This window comes from Bombyx mori, chromosome 4 (genome assembly GCF_030269925.1).
Source record: "Bombyx mori chromosome 4, ASM3026992v2".
NCBI lineage: Eukaryota > Metazoa > Arthropoda > Insecta > Lepidoptera > Bombycidae > Bombyx > Bombyx mori.
In genome coordinates, this window is record NC_085110.1 from 14795255 (window position 1) to 14807429 (window position 12175).

At 35.8% G+C, this 12175-nt stretch overlaps 1 long non-coding RNA gene across 1 annotated transcript in view; it reads left to right on the forward strand.

The window, feature by feature from the left end:
• The first annotated feature begins 1545 nt into the window (after positions 1-1545).
• LOC110386026 (uncharacterized) overlaps positions 1546-12175 on the forward strand; it is a 55727-nt gene continuing 45097 nt past the window's right edge. Inside the window, exon 1 of the long non-coding RNA XR_009973036.1 lies at positions 1546-2011. This is a non-coding gene — a long non-coding RNA (uncharacterized LOC110386026). The remainder of the gene's footprint in view (positions 2012-12175) is intronic.

The following is a 12175-nucleotide window of genomic DNA, read 5'->3' on the forward strand; positions in this document are numbered from 1 at the left end:
GTACGCTTTACATTGAATGCCACAAAAATACCTAAAAGATAAACATTTAGCAACAATAAGCATTCAAAATTAATGTGGTTTTAGTTTCATTTGCATTATTATTATTATAAGGGCGACTGTTTCCTTTATACCTTCAAGGTAATTTGCTATCTAGGAAAACCATTTGAAGGCTCGATAGTCTTACGGCTCGATAATATGAACTTTTATTATTGCCTATACAAATGTCCACCTGATGGTTGTATGAAAGAGATCGCTCTTAGCGATAAGATCGCCAATTGTACTTTTTTGTAATTAATGTTTCGCATTGTTTTTATTTTTTGGTGTACAATAAAGAATACTCTCTCTCTCTCTCTCTAAAAAACAGACTAGAAATTTTTCTCTAGAATTTTTTGTAACGCAGTTCCATTTCACAGAAATTTATAGGATAAACTTTTCTCGCCTATTAAAAATATGATGCTTTCTAGACTAGATACTAGAGCATTCCAAATTAATTTTTTTGGGGATAAAAACGGACAATGGATAGTGACAATGTGTCGTGTCATTGTTTTAGGAAGAAAGGTTTACTGGTCGCCCGGAGCCCTTTCCATTTTCACCATTTTCACGAGGTCTTCGATTCTTCCGTATTGTAATAAATATTTTAATTGTTATCCACGAATCGATTCCATATTAAACGTAATTTAATACATTTGATTTAAGCATGCGAACGTGCACACCCATTTGGAATTCTTAACGTTCGCCTTAGTCAACCGCACGTTAACTTGTGGTTGGAAATTGCTGATGTGTCCGGTGGTTACATCCCGGAGGAACACGCGATAGGATTTCCTGAATTATCGCAGATTAGAGTTTGCGTTGACGGTATCTTACTCATAGACTAGATTGTAAAATAAATCTCTGTAAAACAATTGAGCTGCTATTCTAGACTACTTGCAGTTTACTTCTTTGGATATATAACCTCTTTTCTACATAATGAGACGTCATATAATATTCAATGCTACAAACTAATAACATTACCATAGAGTAACGTGTTTTAAATTGCTTTATAAAATTAGCTACATCACCTTAAAAATGTTGATGTTTTGGCATGTAAAATATTGGCGACATCCTTTATATTTATTAGTTCCCGATTAACTATCAATTTATGATATACGAGTTTAAGAAAAAAATAATTTTTGCGGAAAATATTAAAATAAAGCTATCATCAAAATAACGATCTCAGTAAAAATAATAATCCTAATAAATGTATTATACAATAATGTAAACCAACATATTGGCGGGTTCCCAGTGCAAATCGTCGATGGCGCACTTACATCGCTTAATTAGCCCCTGTTTGTTCCGCAACAAGCCTCTCAACATAATTGCTCTCCAGCGCGATTCGAGTTAACAATCTGGCGTGGTTGGGTTGTATTGCACTCTTATCGCGATGTAACTAACTCGTGTCTTGTATACCGTTCATTTTTATCTTTCTTGTTGGCAGAACACAGATAATTCATTCTTGTAATTCATAAAATGGTCGTTGCTTTTACTTCTACGCTCAAATTACAAAAGTTGTGTCGTGAAATGTCAAAATATATGAATCTTTACTATTGACGTTTGTTACTAATGTTAAACTGCGGTAAATCATTCTGATTCTGTTGTTCAGTTCAGTTTAATTCCTGATTTGTCGAGAAATGAAGGCAGCATTCGAATCAAACTATCATAAAACGATAACCGCTACAATTCAGGTCGTCGCGTCGGTGAGCATTTCGCGTGTCGCTACGCGACTAATGGCCGCCATTAGTGTGCCGTGAAATCATAAGACGATTGGCGACCGCTGCCCACAAAACGAAATGTTTCATTTTTATCGTTTACACGGCGGTTCGGTGTTTCGATACTTAGAAAATAAACACTTTATGTATATTATTAACGTTCCGTTTCAAACTAAGATGCCAGAATGAATGTTTTAAAACGGAGTTTCCTATCTACTTTAATCTATGAATAATTGAGAAAAAACTAACCGGAAGAAAACACTGAGGTAAATCAAGATTTAATAGCACTTCTAGATTTATGACGTTATTCATTATTTAGCAGTTGAGTACCATTTAGGTAGGCGGTTGTGCTAAAGTTTCCTGGCATATGATATAATTATAAGATATAATAATGATATTAACGAAGGCGTGTAGTAAAATTCACTTTATATTACTACACAAAGTATTATGTTAAGTAGCAGTAGATAGACACTAAAAGAGAATCATAATGGTATTTACCGTTGATAGTAAAAGGCGAGCAAGAAAGCAAGACGTGGTTCCGCGCTCGGCTGAGCTTCCACGCTGCCTTCACATCTAATGAAAGATACGCGATAAAAGTTAATTATGCCTAGCTGCCTAATTGCGGTCCTCGGTAAAAATATAATTATGCGCCTGTGCGTTATAATTCATTGACCGTTTATGCGTAATTTCACTTTACACATCACCTTTACTATGGCGATTGAAGCAAATACATACCTACCTTAATCATCTAACCCAACCTATTCGATATTATATTTATTTATTTTTGATTCTTCTTCTTCTTCTTCTTAGTCGCATACTTCATTGCTAAAGGTCGTGTCCCTGAAAGCCCTTCGTGGCTCTTTGTACCACCAGCTTCCATTTCCTTCGGTTTTCGGCTTCTCTCAGGGCGGTCATAACAGAGAGTCCAGTGAGAGCAGTTATCTGATCTGACCAACGGTTTGGGGCCGGCCGGCGCGGCGGCGGGTCTTTTTTATTTTTTTCCGCTCTGTTGTCCGAATCGTCCACGACTCTGCACCATAGAGAAAAATCGAGAAAACCAACGTCCGGACTAATCTCATCTTGGTAGCATTGGAGACTTTTCTGTCCTGCCAAATACGTGTAATTTTTGATTATGTACATATATTTAAATGAAATTAAAATAACTATTTTTCGTTCGTTTCGTTAGTTTTAAATTTCAGTTGTTTATCAGATTAAAATGTGATATTTTTTTTACAAAAGTTTTCTTTTCAAACATCTCCAAGCTAGAATTAGCTCCTGTGCTAAAACACAATACAGAGACGTGCAAATATATCGAATACACACCAAATGTACCACATGATTAAATAGATAAGGTATTTACCAGGACCATAGGAATTAATCACAATGTGAATGTCACTATCCATATCCATATAATATCGAAGTTTTAATTCTTTGACATTTTGCGCATCCATCGTTATTTCAGCTGTGGTCTAAACGGAATGCTGTCAAAGGTGTTCACTATACCAAGCTCATAGCCTTGCTTTGTTCTTCAAGTCGTTGGTCAGATGGTCCGTCAGGTTTGACGGTAGGCAGCGGCTTGGCTCTGCCCCTGGTATTGTTGTAGCCCATGGGCAACGGTAACCACTCACCATCAGGTAGGCCGTATGCTCGTCTGCCTACAAGGGCAATAAAAAATAATATAAAAAAAACATAAGGAAAGGCACTAATTCTGCCACATGATATGGCATAGGAACAAGATACACGGAAATTGAATTCTCTGTTCTTTTCATAGTCATCGTCGACGCCCTAGACACGTCCTTACGGATCCATCAGATCCAGTAACCCTTGCATTAGACGCCATTAGCTCTAACACTAGGAGTAGGCATCCCGGTAACCGTATTCGTCGAACTCAGCAAAGAGTTCGACGTGCAACCTAACCTATACATCAGCCCGCTGAGTTTCTTGCCAGATCTTGTCAGCGGATTCCGATCCGGTAGTAGATTCATTCGCGAAGCAGCTACTCTTGAGTTGTTAGATATCCTTTGGAGGCGCTCGGGTAGCTGTTAGCAAATCCTACCCCTCCTGGCTGAGCCCATGCTCGTCCACCTGTCCTTGTAAAACTAGAAAGGCCTCCGGGCCACCAGTAAACTCTCAAACATAAAAAAACACGAGCGTCAAAATGGACGCACCGCAGAGTTTTCTTTATAACCTCTTATATTTTCGGTTGTAAACCTTACCAACTCAGCCACGTGTATTAAAAAAAGAATGAAATCTTAGTACTTCAAACATTTCAAGTTTATTTTGTGTTACTGTTTATCAAGTGAGGACATTACTTATGGGATTGAGGTCCAGTCTCAATTTTAATATAAAACAGCTGTCTCGTCCTTAAAATCGGCACGTATTAGTGCTTAGGGCAGCAGGATATTGTTACCTACAAAATGTCCTCTCGCCGTATCACTAATATACCACATTGCTTTAAAGATTAGGTAAAAGAAAGAAAAAGATGAGAGCTTTCAATACGCTTTTATTGGTTTGGTGTTATTGTGTGTGGCTTATGCGTGTTTGTTTGTGTGTAACCGATTTTTTTAACGACATTTTCGTCGAGTCCTAGACGTCCGATTAACTTAAATATTTGGACACGCATCAAGGTACGATGACAATGCAAAAAGTTTATAATTTTGCTCTGATATCTTGACCACTATAAACAAGATATGATAGATATAATAAATTGTTAAGTGTATTTTTCTAGTTTTCAAGCTACATTTTTTTTTAAACAGTGAAGCTTTTTTCTTGATCAAGCTGCTAAGTGTGGTCGAGTAAGTACTGCAAGTAAATAAACTTGCGTGTAAAGGTCACAATTTCTAGTTATTCCTAGCAGGTGTGATGATCAATTCACCTGCTTGTGGCACCACGGTTGGCGCGTGTCAATCCACGCGTGACGGTCGACGACTTACAACATCCGTACCTTATAATTGACGATCAAGGAGCATTATGGCAAAGATATGGATAGATGCAGTAGTTTATTTTTATATCAATTACTCCTTTATTCTATCAAATAGAAAGGAAGCGCCTTGGATTTAACTGCGGTGTCTTTCGTACTGATTACTATGATGAAGATATCATCCACTTCGCGTCTTACGATGGTGACTGATCTAACATGTGCTTATATGTGGTTAGCATATCGAAATATCCTTTTGAATATACGATCACACGTCGCGCTGTACATCTGGTCCTGATTCGAATATGAATATGTATAAGTTGTATAAGAGCTTAAGTCGATTCTTCCCAATTTGACGCTTTCTTCTTCTCGTAAGGCAAGACTCTTTAATTTATTTAGACCTGTTCTGACATTAGAAGAGTAAATGTATTGAGCATCTTTTTCCCTGTTGACTTGAAGTGGATTACTTGCACACATAACACGAAAAAAAGGTCACAGAATTACTAATATTGTTTTGGTTAAAATACATCGAATTCTCAATATTTATAATAGACTAGCGGCCCTATCGGTCTTTAACGAAAATTTCAAAGATATATGACGTTGTTTTATTTTTTTAAGTAAATAACACTTATTGCGGCGTAACTATAGTGATATAACTATATGCTGTTGAGACAATTTTTGTAAATAATAATGTGCTCTACAAAGTCGTAGTACATTAATTTAATTCTATCATGAATAGTTTTCGCAGGGCCCGCGATGTAAAGAACATTTTAGGTAATATTTTTACACCTTGGGTTATATTATTGAAGTTTTAGTAAGGATCCGTAATTTTATTAAAAAAATAAAATAGCCTATGTCACTCGGGAATAGTGTAGCTTCCAAACAGCGAAAGAATTTTTCAAATCGGTTCAGTAGTTTCGGAGCATATCCAATACAAACAAACAAACAAACAAATCTTTCCTCTTTATAATATTAGTATAGAGAAGTATAGATAGATATAAAATTCATAATTCAAGAAGTAATTCAGAAGCCAAGACATAAACGTGTACAGACATTTTTTGTGCGGTAGCCATTTGTAAACACAGCCTAAGATTGAAGGGATCGCTTCGTAGTATGATGGCATTTGTGAAATGCCACATCCATATTATTATCCGGAATTCACGAGAACGAATGCAATGAAGCATGATCGTAACGACTTCACTGGTCAACAGGAATATTTTCGATGCAATATTCATCTATTCAATTCTATACTGTTGTAAGACCATAAGACAGAATTGTATTCATTCAGTAATCTTACAAAAAAGTAAAATAAAATACCAAATGCAAATAATATGAATGTTTATTTATCCGATTCGATATCAGCAATTTTGTTTATAGGTTTTTTATTCATAAATTTATTTTCAAAACATATCACACATGTTTTGAGTAGTTATTGGCAATACTGATGACATTCAAAACCGAAAAGCTATTAATTAAATAAAAAAATCTTTTTTCTTTTTTGGTGAAATGGAAATGGTATTTTCGAAAGATATTTTTTTTTATTGCTTAGATGGGTGGACGAGCTCACAGCTCACCTGGTGTTAAGTGGTTACTGGAGCCCATAGACATCCACAACGTAAATGCGCCACCCACACCTTTAGGCTTTATTCTAAAATAATTTTAAAGAACATTCCGAAATACCCCGAGTTCGTGTGACGGAACAATTGTAGAATTATTTCTTTTAAAATAATTATAAAAAAAGCAGTTTTGGTATTTCGTATTCGTAATCCTCGGAGGTTTTTAATAATACATAATGGCGTATAGAGGTATGAAGCAGGACTGGTGAGCAGTCGACCGTAACAGAGCGTCGGTTCTTGACCGCACTTCACTAACGAAATCTCACGCGGACTAGCATTAAACAAATTAAATCATAGTTTAGAAAACGGATATATCGGAATCCGTATAGAAGATTTTACAAGGTCTTGTGGTACAATGTTGAAACAACTTACTTCTAGTACCGATTATTTGCTGAAACTGAATCAGATTTATGTCGGAAAACGAGAAATTGACTTATTTTGTTTGTTATAAGTATTTCGTGATAAGTTTAGTTTGTTTCTTCTCAATAAATTAAGGTTTATTTATGTAATCTTTTATTAAAAATATTTTATTAAAAATTACTGATAGTAAACTTTTTCGGAAGCAATTTTTCACATGGGTTGAAGAGTTTTAATTCTCTGCAGTGAATACACAACAAACTATATTACTACTAGACTATCTTTATATTTTTCTTTATTCTCTTCTCAATGAACTTCTTCGAATAAAACTCTTACTAGTGATCTACGTATGCCGTGGCAATTGCTCTACTGGGTTACTATCATCCCAAGTATTTTCACCGCTAAGCATTCGCATTTCGATCAGAAAGGTAGTCGAATTAGAATTCTGTTGATATTGCCAGCGCGTGGCTCACAGTAGGCGACTTTTTGCATCATCTTTACCGAATAAGCAACAGTCATATGAACTTAAAATGGATATATTCATACTAAAATAGTGTGATAACAAAAAACAAGATATAAATGTACACGTGGATATTATTTCTCGAAATAACCTTTAACTTGCTTCAATTTCTGTTGTATGATTTATATTTTTAAGCTATTGCATAGCTTTTATCGCGGGCCTTGAGCGCGGCGACCGAATCACGAAATTCCGTAACGAAAAAAACCTTACACCCCTGACTCCGCCTACCATGTAGCTCGCGTTCAACATATTCACACGTTGCGCTTGTGTAGTGTTTTTGAATAAGCTCGTGGCGTGACGTCACACTGCATGCGCATCATGAAAAGTCTGCCCATCTCTTTCTCGCGCGGTCTAGCTTATGAGTGTGTAGGGGACAGTTAAGGTTTTGCTTTTATTAATGTTTAATATAGCGTGGTCTTGTTTTATTATTGTTTTAATATTAAATTATCATTGTCTAATTATAATTGCATAAGTTGATAAAAAATGCTATGCAATAGCTTTACCGCGGCAGTTCCCGAGTGCCACACGTTTTTTTTTATTTTTAGTTATTCTGTTGTTTTTTTATGTGTTAGGAGATGTGGCGCCTCGAAGTGCTGAGCAACCGAGCATGACTGAAAGACGGTTCTTGATCGCGCTCGACGACTAACTTGAAATTTTTAAAACGATTGTTCGAAAAGTGGTTTTGGTAAAACACACTTTTGATGAGTTTGGGTTTTTCTTGGGATTTTTACATTGACTTATGTTTGAGGATTTTAATTAAAAAGGAAACTTTGCTGATTACTTACATAATTTATGCACTTTCTTAGTTTGTTGTATGTGGTAATTCATAAACGAAATTATCGTTGTGATCAAATTAAGTTTAAAAACATTAAGTATTCGTTGATTTTCTTATTCACTTTAGCGCTTCGAAACGCTTAAGCGATTGAAAAATGTGGCATTCTACTTATAAGTGCATTGGGATCGGCTACTTATAAAGAAAAAGACGAGACGATTGCTGAAATAATTTTGGTTTATTAGTGTATGTTTGCTGACAGTATTATAAATTATATTAATTTGAAAAATCTGCTAGTGTCCGTTCGTAGTTTATTGTATCCGCGTGTGAAGCTTAGCCTAGCTTGTTTTATATGGTTTTTTTAATAATAATCTTACCGAATAACTCATAAAATAAAACATTATACTGGTTATTTTTTTCGTGACTTTTGATTGTGTAATTTAATATATTAAAATGTTATTGGTAATATTATTGGGTGGTGGTACCTACCCGTGCGGACTTACAAGAGGTCCTACCACCAGTAATTACGCAATTTATAATTATGCAGGTTTGATTTTTATTACACGATGTTATTTCTTCACCGTGGAAAACAATCGTGAAGATTTCTTAAGTACGTATTTTATTAAGAAAATTGGTACCCGCATGCGGGATTCGAGCACCGGTACATTGCTGGATACGAATGCATCGGACGTCTTATCCTTTAGGCCACGACGAGTTCCATTTTGGTGAGCGATTTCACGGGAGCCTTGCTCTTTTAAACATGCATTTATTATAGCTGACTCTTCATCTGTTTGGGTCTCTCTCGACGGTCTCTAAGCTGGCCTACAGCAGAGACCCGAAATATTTAAGGGATTTATTCCGATTTTGCGTTGCGTACTAGAATAGAATGTTTGAAACTGTTGAACAGAGATTCGGTGTTTTTTTACACAAACAAAGTATTCAGTGAATAAAATAAAAATAAAAACTCTAGTTTTATTGAAGAGAATTCTAAAAATTGTTTATTTGTAAGTGTGATGTTTTAAGTTCTTAATAAAAAATAAAAAAAACGATTTCAAATCAAAACAAGTAGCCTGTTCTCAACTCGACTAACATGTTGTTATTGTGGTGTGAACGCATCCTAAAACGATTTGGGCGGGAAAGATTAGTCGTGATTTTGTAAGTTTTTGTCTTTTTCTTTAGATGTCGAAAAAATGTCGTCGGGTCTTCGTACCGTCCGCCGACCGTGACGAGCGATGATCGCCGCTCTGAGAATTGACTCACACGGTTTGTTAAATAAATAACATTTGAAAAATATAATATTCTTTATTAAAGTTTTTGAAAGTATTCGTTTGAGATTGAATATTAAATCTGGCCGTTTTAGATATTGTTAAATGTTTGAAATAACACCTAATCTATCGTAGCATCTATGGTGCGTTGATAATATGACCTATGACAGAAAAGTACATGAAATGCCAACAAAAAGTACAGTTTTATCAATCGCGTAGGATATACATATCAAGAGATAGCATGGAATCTCTATAATGTTTAATTATGTGTTTATCATTATGTGCTTTTATTTGAAATTGTTTTTAACGACTAGGTAAATATATTCGTCAAATTAATTTTAAATCGCACTAGATATAAAAAGGGCATAATGTAAATAGCCCTTTATTAACACTACAGTTGAAACCTCGACCCATAAATTAATGACGCAGTAAATTGATTTAAATGTACTTTTAGTGGTGAGTACAGTTTTCATAGGCAACCTCACACTCAAGTGCTAACTCCAAGTTAAATTCCAATGAATACCGACTAATTGAATAGTCTGACAATTTCACACATCATTGTTAAGGCGAGTGACTTTTGATATTATAGTGATGAAAAGAAAATTGTTTCTTTTTTTCTTTTTTTTTTTAGTTAGACGGTTAGCGTGGCATGGACATGTGATGCGTAGAGAGAAGATGCGTGTTACTAGGAGATGTATGGAAATGGTAGTGCAAGGTAGAGGGGGAACAGGTCGACCGAAGAAGACATAGATGGAGTGTGTGAATGACGATATAAGAGAGAGAGGAGTAAGTGTTGAGATGACGACTGACAAAAGAGAATGGAATAGAAAAATTCGCTGTGCGGACCCCTCCTAACGGGATACGGTGGAGAAAAAGAAGAAGATTTAGTAGAACGATGTCACGGCCCACCTGTTTTTAAGCGGCTACTGGTTTCATTTATCACGTAAGGGTCCCGAGGGCGAGTGAGCGTTAAAAAAATATATCTTCATCTTGGAATAAAAACTATTCTTACATAATATTTTCGAACCTTCTCCGCGGGATCTAGAAGTCTCCAGAATTATGTTAATGTAAGTCACGAAAAGATATACTTTATTACAATGTGAACACTACCGATGATCTTTAGACATGAAATCGAAGTTTTAATTGAATTTTATGACGGCCGTACCATCCTTTATATCGGAGCGTATGACTTTTGCAGCAGAAATAGGCAGGAAGGTAGTACCTGCTCATGTTTGATCCCCAGTACGCGAGTATAATTGAAGACATGACTGGATGAAGGGGATGTGATACAATTTGTTATTTTTGAGAAAACGGGTAACAAACTTTTGTTACTTGTACTTTATCTTCGTACATAGGCTTTAAGCCCGGAGTTTTAAGGTCTAATATAGTTTATAGGTACATAACACTTTCATTCAATGTAAAAACACAAATCTTAAAAATGGTACTTAGCCCTCTTATGCCCCATCCACTCTTGCCTTCAAATATTAGAGAACGTTGCTGCCCAGTCTTCTGTCACTATCTTAATGACGAAACTAGAGGAAGAGTGGGTGGTATTTTGTAACCTGGTAACTAAGACCCTTAAGTCATGTTTTATTTTAATTTTTATTCTTATGAAAATTTATAATATAATATGGAGTAAAATAAAATGAAGATGATTAATTTGAGACATTACACAACTGGAATGAAATTAAATGAAATGAGATGAGATGATATGGGATGAAATATAATCTCAGTAGAATGGTGGTCATTTACTGAAATTTTTTCAGTGGACTTTTTGGAGGATCCCGAGAAATTACGTCCAGCGGCTTTGTTTCATTTTCCCACATTTGTGCACTCTTACAATTAAACAATAATTAATAAACCACCGTTATTACACATTTAAACCTGAAGAAACACTAAATAGGCAAAATAAAACAAATCACACAACTTCACTCCTCGCGTTCCCCCCAAAAAGTCCGGAAAAGTGGGAGCGTTCTAAGCCGAAACTACCCTCAAAATTGAGTATTATCCATATATTAATTGTCGAGAGTAGTTTAAAAATCAAATGCTCGAACTGGGTCTAGATGTCAGCGCTGCACTTTACCAACCGGCTGATCGCGCCAATAGAAGGCATAACAGGCGAAAGAGTGTTACAGAGTCACGGCTCTCAGTACTTCTCAGCCATGAAGGAAGGACCAAGAAGAAGAAATAGAGTTATAAAAGTAGTTAAAAAATAATAATATCATCGTCGCCTATCATAAACTGAATACCACTGCCTCAATTCAGAAATGAGGTAAGAGTCACAGTCTTCTTATCCATACATTGACGACCGTGAATCCCAGTGAACAAGGTTCAAATTCGTTCATATGTTTTTTTTTCGTTGCTTTTCACGCGTTTTCTCTTCAGTGTCTTCATTTACGAAATGGTCTATTATATAATTTGTGGTTAGAAGACAAGCTGAATCCGGAAAACTGTGGTTTACGATCGACGTGCACCAATAACGTTCCTAATCTATTTCAATATAGTCGCAGTACCGTAAACTTTATAAATGATCGTCTACTTGAAGTTTATGGAAGACTCAATGGCTTTAGTTTTATGCCTATTCACCGAAAACTCTGTTTCATGTCCCATAAATATTACACTTGCGAGCAAACGTCTTTATACACTGAGAAGCTTTTGATTTATAAATGCAGTTTTGACAACAAAATCTAACTGCATTAGAAACAAAATTAGGGCTTACAACGCGCCTGTATTGTTAGTCCGCACTGATCATTGACAACGAAAGCTTCGTAAGTGTCTATAGCTTAAAGGATAAGATGCCTGATTTTTTTATTGCCTGTATGCATGGACCATCTCACAGTCCACCGGGTGTTAAGAGGTTACTGGAGCCCATAGACATCTACAACGTAAATGCCGCCACCCATCTTGAGATATGAGTTCTAAGGTTTCAGTATAGTTACAACGGCTGCCCCACCTTTCAAACCGAAACGCATTGCTGATTCAC